The sequence below is a fragment of the Bos javanicus genome, chromosome 18 (genome assembly GCF_032452875.1).
Source record: "Bos javanicus breed banteng chromosome 18, ARS-OSU_banteng_1.0, whole genome shotgun sequence".
NCBI classification, from domain to species: Eukaryota; Metazoa; Chordata; class Mammalia; order Artiodactyla; family Bovidae; genus Bos; species Bos javanicus.
This window is the reverse complement of record NC_083885.1, coordinates 47,848,144-47,859,145: the sequence shown is the minus strand read 5'-3', so window position 1 is coordinate 47,859,145 and position 11,002 is coordinate 47,848,144. Positions and strand designations below refer to the sequence as shown.

The window sequence follows — 11,002 nt, the reverse complement described above, 5'->3', positions numbered from 1 at the left end:
GTTTAACGTTTGAGAAAAAAAAATGCTGGAGAGCTTAAGGCAGAATGGAAATGACAGAGGAAAAAGTAAACATGACAGATGTATAGAAGTTATCGCGGTAATATATGTAAAGATGCAAATAGAATCTGAAAAGGAAAGGAGACAGATTGAGGCAAAAAACTGATTGAAAAAAAATTACTACAGGAAGTTATTTACACTGATAGAATCTTTAGGAATGAAAGATAGCAACATGAAAGTTAAATATCTAGGTAAATATATTAAGGTCATTTATTCCCTTAAGTTATTTCAGATATATTTGACTGGAAAGCAAAGCTTTTAACAGTCTGGTGGTGTTTTCAATATATGTAAATGTGATAAACATGACAATTATAATATAAAGCAAAAGGTAAGTATAAATGTATTGAAGCTACAGGTTTTTTCATTTTACAAGAAATGCTACAATATTTGAAAAAATAGACTGTGTAAGCTTAGGTATATTTTATATTGTAACCCCCATAACATACACTAAAAACAAATATTCAAAGAGAAATAGTCAAAATGCCAAGAGAAAAACTAAAATGAATACTAAAGAAATATTTCAGTACTCCGGTACAAAGCAGGAAATGGAAACAGAAGACCTAAAACAAAGGAAGACAGGACATTAGGAAGAGTGAACTATAAAGATACAGCCCCTCGTTCTCCCCAAGAGATACTGAATCAGCAGGATTACATGTACCAAAATATCTTTACTCTAAAAACTAGTTAAGGGGCTCTAGCACTCAGATAAATCATAAACAAAAGAAAAGACAGCCAAGAAGTTTGCTTGTTTACAGTTTGCTTGCCCGAGTCCCTCTTGCCACCCAGTATACTGAGGTGTCATGGGAAGAATATGTGCCATGCTCAGTTGTTCAGTCATGTCCTACTTTTTGTGACCCTATGGATGGCATCCCACCAGGCTCCTCTGTCCATGGGATTTCCCAGGCAAGAATACTGGAGTGGGTTGCCATTTCCTCCTTCAGGGAGTCTTCCCGATCCAGGAATTGAACCTGAGTCTGTTGCATCTCCTGCATTAGCAGGTGGATGCTTTACCAACTGAGCCACCTGGGAAGCCCACCTACTCCTAATTTCTGGCTCCTTCCTCAGGACAGGAAAAACGTGGAACTTGTGTCCAACATTCTGCCTTCTCTGGGGGCTGCCCAAGGAACTGGTTTTTGTCTTATCTGGCTTGGTTTGCCAGTGGGAATGGTGGCATAGTTTGTGCATCACATTGGAGGCCACTGAAAACCCAGTTGAGTACTGCAGCATGTTAGGGCAGCAAAGAATATGCATTTCCATGGGCAGGCACCAGGAGGAGCAAAAGATCAAGGGTAGAGGAATACAAGAGAAACTAAAAGGTCCTCAGAAGAAACAGGAAATTAAGATGTCAGAAGCATCCATTTATACTAAAATAAAAGCATACACACAACCCCAAAGAAGATGCATCCCAAGAAAAGGTGGTTGACAGGTTCCAGGACCCCTGGTTGGGCTTACTGGTGAAGGTAGTAGGGCAGTCTGTAAAGACTGCGAGAAGTGGCTGTTTCCACAAAGCCAAAATCTCAGTGAAAAATCACAAGGGATACAGAGAAACAGGGAAATCAAAGGACCAATACAAAGTGCCAGAAACCAACTCTAAAGAAGAGCAGACATATGCAGTTCCTGAAAAAGAATTTTAAAATTATGGTTTAAAGAGTCTTCCCTGGTGCCTCAGTGGTCAAGAATCTGCCTGCCAATGCAAGACGCTGGTTCAATCCCTGGGTCAGGAAGTTCCCCTGGAGAAGGAAATGGCAACCTACTCCAGTATTCTTGCCTGGAGAATCCCATGGACAGAGGAGCCTGGCAGGCTACAGTCCATAGGGTCACAAAGAGTCACACAACTAAGCAACTGAGCAACAGAATTTGGGATAGTGTTGCCATCTTAACAGTATTAAGTGTTCTGAATTTTCTGATATGCTATAAGAGCTGAAAGAACATAAATCAGAATTAGAAAAACTCAGAAATGAAGTGATAGAGCTCAGGAACATAGTAGAGATAAAAGAAAAAATAATTTCAGAATATTAACCTAGAAAGAAATAAGAAAAACTCCAATATATTAATATTAGGACAAAAATTTTTAATAAAAAATTTCAAATATGTAAAAAGTATATGAGAAAGTAAATAAACTAATAACTTTATATTTATTTTATCTAGACTTCTAAGTCTCATAAATAATAAGATTTTTGAAATAATGTATTAAAATATATAAATATATTAAAAATTTAATCAGATCATGGCTCTTAAATAATCTTAGAAAACAATTTTAATTCTTCTTAATAACACCTTAAGTTACCTGAACTGCCATAATATATTGACTTCATGTTTTGTTAGTTAACCCTCAATAACTCTATTCCGATCTGCCACATACTCCTTAACACACAACATTCATGTTCATCTTCAGGCCTTTTTATGTGTTGTTTATTCTTCTTGTAATGGACTTCCTCATATACTCAAATGCCTCGGGCCCTTACCCTCCATGTCTCAGCTCAAATATCACTTCCTCAGAGAAGGGTTCCTGACCATCTTACCTCATTATCTAAATTTGCCTTATCCTTGGTAGTCTCCTTCAAACTATGTTTCACTATGTGATGCTATTTATCTACTTATTTGCTATTTATCTACTATTTGTCTTCCCCAATATAATACAAACTCCATTTATTAACCAGATATAGTAATAAATATATTTTTAGTTAATGAAGCCATATTACAAATCTAAGTGCCCCAGAGGTTGTAGAAAACATTTGAGTCCAAAATACATATTAAAAGGTACATAAGGGGACTTCCCTGCTGGTCCAGTGGCTAAGACTCCATGCTCTGAACGCAACGGACCCAGGTTCAATCCCTGGTCAGGGAACTGGACTCCACATGCAGAAGAGTTCACATGCCTCAACTAAAGATGCAACTAAAAAAAGATCCTTCATGCCAGAACTAAGACCTGGTGCAGCCAAATAAATAAATAAATAAGAAGTGCATGAAGAAGAAGGACAGTGCCCATCACTGAACTGGGAGGAAAATGTAAGAATAATAACAAAGAGAGTGGTTAATGAAATAAAGATAAAATTCACTGGGTAGTTCATGCAGAGCATTTATTTCCACTTTAGATCAAAGGTATTTTCTCCAACATGAATGAAGCTTTCCAAGCCAATATTTCAAATGTGTGTCTCCTTGACAACTGGGCTTTTACTTACATGGATGTGGCCCCATAATTTGACTTGCTTATACTGACCTGCACACCATCTTCTTGTTTCTTCTCTCACAACCATCCATGGCTCTTTTACTTGTTCCAATAATGTAATCACATCTGGCTTAGAAATGGAATGTCCTGCTTACAAAGAAAAAAATGGCACATAATGTAGAATAAAACATCGCTCAGTTAAAAGGTCAAAATAACATTGAATAAGATTTTCTAGAAGAGACGGTAAGGGAATGAAATACAAGAAATCAGGAAGGGTCAGTTTAAGATAGATATATATATATATATATATATATATATATATATATATATATGAATACATACATATAGACTCACATATCCTCTTTTTACTGAACGCATGTATTAATACCTTAGTTGAAAATACAGATCCTGGAACCTTAGTTCACTTCCTGCTTTTGCACCTTCCAGTTGCATCTGACCTTGGGAAAGTCACTTAAACCCATTGTGCCTCAGTACTCACTTATAAAATGGGAATAGTAAGGAGGAAAAAATAAGTTGATATGTTATGTATATAAAATGCTTAGAGCCTTGCCTATTAAATACTTAGCACAACGTTAGCTATTAACACCATTATAGATATTGTTGTTTTACAAAGAGCACACAAGAAGACCTATCTGTAGGATATTAAATCCATTTAAAATGCAATGTTCATTGATTATAACTTTCAACAGCAAAACAGAAAAAATTTCTCCAAAATAGAATGCATGTTCTTCAGTTTTCAATGAATTCCATTTATTTAACCCACTGCTATATAAATTGTAGGGGTTCTTTCAGAGCAAGTAGAGCAATTTAGCACCCTGTGTCCGGACAATCTCTCTGCAAGGGGATCAGATAATAAAATGGAACATCTATAGAAATTCCGAGCATAAATAAATAGGAAATTTGGATTCTTTGACAATGATATATAACAAATGCTAAAGATTTCTAAACCACACCCTATTCATAAAGGAAGAAAGGCAACTGTAATTAAGAACAGAGGAGGTATGAATGTAACTGAAGGAGAGGGAGGATAAAGATATTTAATGCAGATGTGATTTCCAACCTGACAAAGCTGAAACCACTTTCTTGGTAAAAAAGAATAAGAAAGTGTTAACTAGTTTCCTAAAGGCAGCCCTAAAAATTACAGTGGAAAAAAATACATATCTTAAAGAGCAGATTCTAAATTATTCTAAATCACTTGAGGCTGATAAACATACCCAGTGAGACCAAGTTATCATAGTTCTCCATCATCACATCCTGGTACAAGTTCTTCTGAACAGGGTTGAGACATTCCCACTCCTGCTGGGAGAAGTGTATGGCCACATCCCTGAATGTCGATGTCTGAAACAGCAAACCTATGTATTAATGGGGAAATGAAAGGAATATTTTGAACACAGAAGGAGAGAAGATAAGGATTGTACTGTAGGAAGAGAGCAATATGGCAAGTACACAGGCTAAAAATCTATAATATGTGAGGGGACTGAAGCAGAATATATAGGTATTTTTGAAGAAGCTTGCTGAAATAGACAAAATTTCCTGGCTTGTTCTTAAGTATCTGAACCATTTAACAACAGATAAAATAATAACATTTGGTTATTAAATAGTGAACATGAGGATAATGCCTGATTGGTATCTGTCACGTAAATTCTCAGTAAACGTGAGCTGTCAAGGAAAATTTTTGCCTTTTAAAGAAGCGAAAATTTAATCAGTTATTTTTTTTAATGCAGTATAAAGTCCCAATTTAGAAAATACAGTTTATATAAAATTGAGAATTTCCTCAATTATTAAATGCTTCACTATGTCAGATCTTATAGTTTTTAAAAAAATAAATCCACCTAATTTTTGGCACATTATATCTTATGTATACATCAGATTTAAGTGAACACATTTAGGAGGCACAGCATTTGTAAGGTCTTCTCCAATCCTATGATTCTGTATTCACTTACTACTTATGATGATACATTTTCTTTTTACTGCCATCTAACGTCTATCACTGAACACTTGGCTTGTGCTGAGTGATTACTTAGGCTACCAATGATCATCTTCTGGTATTTATGCCCTTATGTACTCTCCTTCACATGTGTATGAGCTGAATTGAGTGACTTGCTTTTAATAAACACAATATGATTAAAGTGGTGAAATGTTATTTGTGATGGCAGATTGCAGACTAAGACTTTCATGTTGTTTGCCTCTTTTGATGTCTCACTTGCTCAACCAGGGGTGGCCTCCAATTCTCCCATGAGAAACTGGATCTTGGAACCATCTGAGTGAGCTCAGAAGAGGATACACCCAATATTGGCCTTAAGATGACTGCAACTCTACCCAACAACTTAATAGCCTTGCAAGAGAACTAGTGTAAAGAGAACTAGAGCCAAACTAAGCCATGTCCAGATTTCTCAACCAGTGAAATCATGAGATAAACATTTACTGCTTTAAGCTACTAAGTGTCAGAGTAATATGTTATGCAAAGGTAGATAACTAATAGGTAGAGTTAAAGAATATTGAGGAAGGATGTTGAAATATGTCATCCAAATTTAGTATGTTCCATTCAACAACAGAATATCTTGATATTTACCTTTCAGGGATTTCTTGCCAAGATCCATGACCTCCAAGTTTGCAAATCTCAATCATGTATATACACTAATTCACATAAACTATGAGATACTACTATTCACTGAGATTTAAGTCATTCAATACCAAATTTCTGTCTTATCTTCCAAATTTCTGGAATCTTACATCTGGAAAATTACAAAGACAAATCTTTAATGGACTTATCTCCTTCACTCCTTCAACACTGCCCTTGATAGAAAAATGGGCATGTAAGACATGTTGGGTACTTTCTTAGTAATAACATTAACACTAGTTTTTTTTGGTTTTTTTTTTTGGTTTTTTTTTTTGTTTTTTTTTTTTGCATTAAGAACACTTTATGTTAAAGTATGAATGGCATTTACAATAAAACATGAAAAGATTTATATGTATCTACAAAAGTTTTTGCTACAATAAATGCTATTTCTTTTAAACAAGCCAGAAAGGTAAGGGATGTCATGCTCAATCTATACATTCCCTTTGTAGCATTAGTCTGGAAGACTTTGACCTTTAAATTAGACAATCATATTGTGAATTTCCTGGTCATTTCTCTAACAGACACAATTTTTGAGCCATTTCCATTGTATTTTACTCCCCAGACTTGATCCTGATGATCAAAGAAGGTGTGAACACAAGTCCTCATTCCAACATCCCAAACTTTTACACTTTTGTCAGATCAACTGGAAACCAAGTGTGTGTCACCAGGACAAAATGCAACGTTCAGCACCCAGGATGCAGGGACACTCAATGTGCCAGCCAAACTGGTGTGTTGTATGTCACAGATCTTGACGGAGCCATCATCCAAAGCAATTACAAGGATCTGTGACTCCAGGGAAAAAGTCAAGGAGCGAATGGGCATATCATGACCTTCTAGTATATGCAGAAGTTTCCCAGTTGTGATATCAAAAATACTGATGATTCCATCTATGGCTCTACTGGCCAGAAACTTCCCATCAGGACAATATGCAATACTAAGAATGAATTTTCCTCTTATGTCCAAAGAATACTCATTTTTCCCACTTTCCACATCAAAAATGTTCACTTTCCCCACATGAGTTCTTGTGGACAGATTCTGGGAATCGGGAGAAAAGGCCAAAGTCCATGCATCCACAGGTCCTGCATCTACAGACTTTATTTATTTGCTCTTTTCCAACTGCCAGAGAAGAATATGAGCATCAAGAGAATGGGATGCAGCAATGGGTAGGGTGTGGCTAAAGTCCACAAAAAACACACTCAGCTGAGGGCTCTCCAGATTCCACTGTAGGTCCAGTTTCTCATCACGCCATTTCCAGACCTTCACTTGGTCATCCAGGGATCCTATGACCACTGTCTCAGAGTCTTCTTTGTTTGACCCTCAGGCAACTGATCAGATGGCATCATCATGGGTGTGCTCTTGTCTGAAGAGAACACTGTACTGGTTGGTCATCTCCTTAACCAAGGAGGAAGGGTTAAAGGCCAAACAGCTTACCTCACTGCCCGGCTGCACTGCCCTGCAGCTCATCTGACACCCAGCTTTGCGTGACAGCAACACCAACACTAGTTAGTTTAGACTGAGGCACATTGAGAGGATGCTGGGTAATTATGTATCACATTTCACTAGAACAAAAGCTGGGAGGCAGCTTATCTGAGGAACCTCTTTGGGTAGTAAACTTTAGAAAAATTAATGAAAATACTCAAATGATCTAAAAAATACACATATTCCAAGAAGGGGAGAAACATCAACTTACATGAACAATGGTTTTAGACCTGCAAGACTGGATTAGTCCTCAAGGTTCCTCTAACAGAAAAGCACATGTCCAGAAAGCCAGAGCTGGTGGAAGAGAAAGACCTTGAGATCAGTTTGGTGTTCCCAACAGAACATAAGTTAATAACATTATAATCTTCCATTCCAGGTTCCAAACTATTTACCATCACACATGATTTGGGTAGATTAGGATTCTAGATAAACCCACTTCTTCTGCCAAATCCCAGGAACAAAGTCATAGCACAGAGGCATTTCTGCCAGACCCAGATATGTCAGCAGGAAGTTTTCTGGCACTGTATCATTTTGGTGAGGAAGATGCAGACCTAGAAGTGGGCAATGCAGTTTTGCTCAGAGCAGATCCTCTTCCTTCTATTCCCACCTTCCAAGACTACCATCCTAATAAGGACCTCTTTTGTGGCTTTATATGAAGTTGGTTAAGACTTTGAAGATAGAAAGTCAGTGTTCGGGACTTTGAGTCTAGCAAAACTTACTAGTTAAATATATGACAAACCATCACTGTTATAAATCAAAGTAGATACCAAATGTGAAGTTGGGAAAATATTTAAGGATATGGGAAATATTCCAGACACACTGTCAACAAAACAATCAGATTGACCAATATAAGTATTTATGAACAATATCTGAATATATCAAGCGACACAGAGAAGCAGAGTCAGAGAAACAGACCACTGAAATTAGTGGAACACACCACCTTACTCCTATTCAGATTTTACCTCATTTTAGATAATAAGCATTTTAAAGGAAGCAACTATGGCTTTCTAGTGATTGTATTACCCCAAGTCTTACAACTTCTAGATCTACAATATTGTAGGCACTTAATAGCATGTGTACAAGGATGTGCATCAGAGAATAATTTTTGATAGGCAAAAATTAAAAATAACTATCTCTCAGGCAACAGGTTAAAAATATGACAGCTTGCAATACGGTGACCCACTCAGTTCAGTTCAGTTCAGTCGCTCAGTCGTGTCCGACTCTTTGCAACCTCATGAACTGCACCACGCCAGGCCTCCCTGTCCATCACCAGCTCCTGGAGTTCACCCAAACCCATGTCCATTGAGTCGGTGATGTCATCCAACCATCTTATCCTCTGTCATCCCCTTCTCCTCCTGCCCTCAATTTTTCCCAGCATCAGGCTCTTTTCCAATAAGTCAGCTCTTCGCATGAGGTAGCCAAATCAGTCCTTTCAATGAACACCCAGGACTGATCTCCTTTAGGATGGACTGGTTGGGTCTCCTTGAAGCCCAAGGGACTCTCAAGAGTCTTCTCCAACACCACAGTTCAAAAGCATCAATTCTTCAGCGCTCAGCTTTCTTTGTAGTTCAACTCTCACATCCATACATGACCACTGGAAAAACCATAGCCTTGACTAGATGGACCTTTGTTGGCAAAGTAATGTCTCTGCTTTTGAATATGCTATCTAGGTTGGTCGTAACTTCCCTTCCAAGGAGTAAGCGTCTTTTAATTTCATGGCTGCAATCACCATCTGCAGTGATTTTGGACCCAGAAAATAAAGTCAGCCACTGTTTCCACTATTTCTCCATCTAGTTGCCATGAAGTGATGGGACTGGATGCTATGATCTTAGTTTTCTGAATGTTGAGCTTTAAGCTAACTTTTTCACTCTCTTCTTTCACTTTCATCAAGAGGCTCTTTAGTTCTTCTTCACTTTCTGTCATAAGCATGGTGTCATCTGCATATCTGAGGTTATTGATATTTCTCCCGGCAATCTCGATTCCAGCTTGTGCTTCATCCAGCCCAGTGTTTCCAATGATGTACTCTGCATATAAGTTAAATAAGCGGGGTGACAATATACAGCCTTGACGTACTCCTTTTCCTATTTGGAACCAGTCTGTTGTTCCATGTCCAGTTCTAACTGTTGCTTCCTGACCTGCATATAGGTTTCTCAAGAGGCAGGTCAGGTGGTCTGGCATTCCCATCTCTTTCAGAATTTTCCACAGTTTATTGTGATCCACACAGTCAAAGGCTTTGGCATAGTCAATAAAGCAGAAACAGATGTTTTTCTGGAACTCTCTTGCTTTTTCAATGATCCAGCCGATGGTGGCAATTTGACCTCTGGTTCCTCTGCCTTTTCTAAAACCAGCTTGAACATCTGGAAGTGCACGGTTCACGTATTGCTGAAGCCTGGCTTGGAGAATTTTAAGCATAACTTTACTAGCATGTGAGATGAGTGCAATTGTGCAGTAGTTTGAGCATTCTTTGTCATTGCCTTTCTTAAGGTTTCCTTAATAATTAATGCATATGAAATGATGGAAAACAATATTGACTCAGTGAAGACCAAGGTAGGTTTCAAAAGTATGCAGTCAAATGCTCTACTACTGAGCTATACCCACAGTGTACTAAAACACACACACACACACACACACACACACACACACACACAAACCCCAAACAAACAAAAAGCAGATTTGTTGTATACTATTAAAGTTAGGCTGGTATTAATTCAAACTCGGCTGTCATAAATTTAAGATGCTCATTATAAATACCTCAAGATAACAATTAAGAAAACAACTAAAAAATAGAGAAAAAGAAATGAGAAAGGATAATCAAACAGGACAGCACAATCAATTAAACACAAAAAGAAGGCAGAAATGGAGGGATCAAGGAATAAAAAAGACAAGACACACAGAAAACAAATGGTAAAATGGCATAAGTCCCTCCTAATCAGTAAGTACTTCAAATTTAAATGGATTAAACTGTTCACTTAAAAGAGACCGGCATAATGGATTAAAAAAAGAAGAAAAGGCATGGATAATGTATAATATAATATACTGTTGAAATTAAGACACAAGCTATGTTGTTGGACTTTCAGGAATTGAAAACGAACTTTAAGCTGTGAGTTAAAAATATCTCAGTGCCCATGTTAACTGTAACATCAGCAAAGAAAGGGATAAGAATACCACCTACAAAAGAGGGCTGTTTTGAAGACTATAAACCATCTAAATGTTGCATCTAAATGAAGAAGATGATTTTTTAAAATATTTATTTGTATTCAGCAGGTCTTAGTTGCAGCGTGTGGGATCTAGTTTCCCAACCAGGGATGTAAAGGGGGTTGGAGGGCTCCAGCATTGGGAGCTAGGAGTCTTAGCCACTGAACTATCAAGAAAATCCCATATGAAGATGATTTAACATTATATCATGGCCATTTTTCCTTATTACGAATAAGTTTCATAAACAGAAATTTTATTATCTACATAATATAGTCTCATGGATGTCATGGGAATTTCTTAATCATTTTCATTATCTTGATCACTAATTTTGTACAAAACTCTCCCAAGATACAACAAATTTTTATTCTAGATAAAAACCCAGGTCTAAATCTTTTGAATTGTGTACACCTTTGAAAAATGGAAATTACAAATATATATAGCGATTATCTATAAAATTTGGG

At 37.2% G+C, this 11,002-nt stretch overlaps 1 pseudogene; it reads right to left on the bottom strand.

The window, feature by feature from the left end:
• Positions 1-4,607: 4,607 nt before the first annotated feature.
• On the bottom strand, positions 4,608-7,511 carry LOC133229558 (superkiller complex protein 8-like; annotated as a pseudogene).
• Between the last annotated feature and the right edge of the window lie 3,491 nt (positions 7,512-11,002).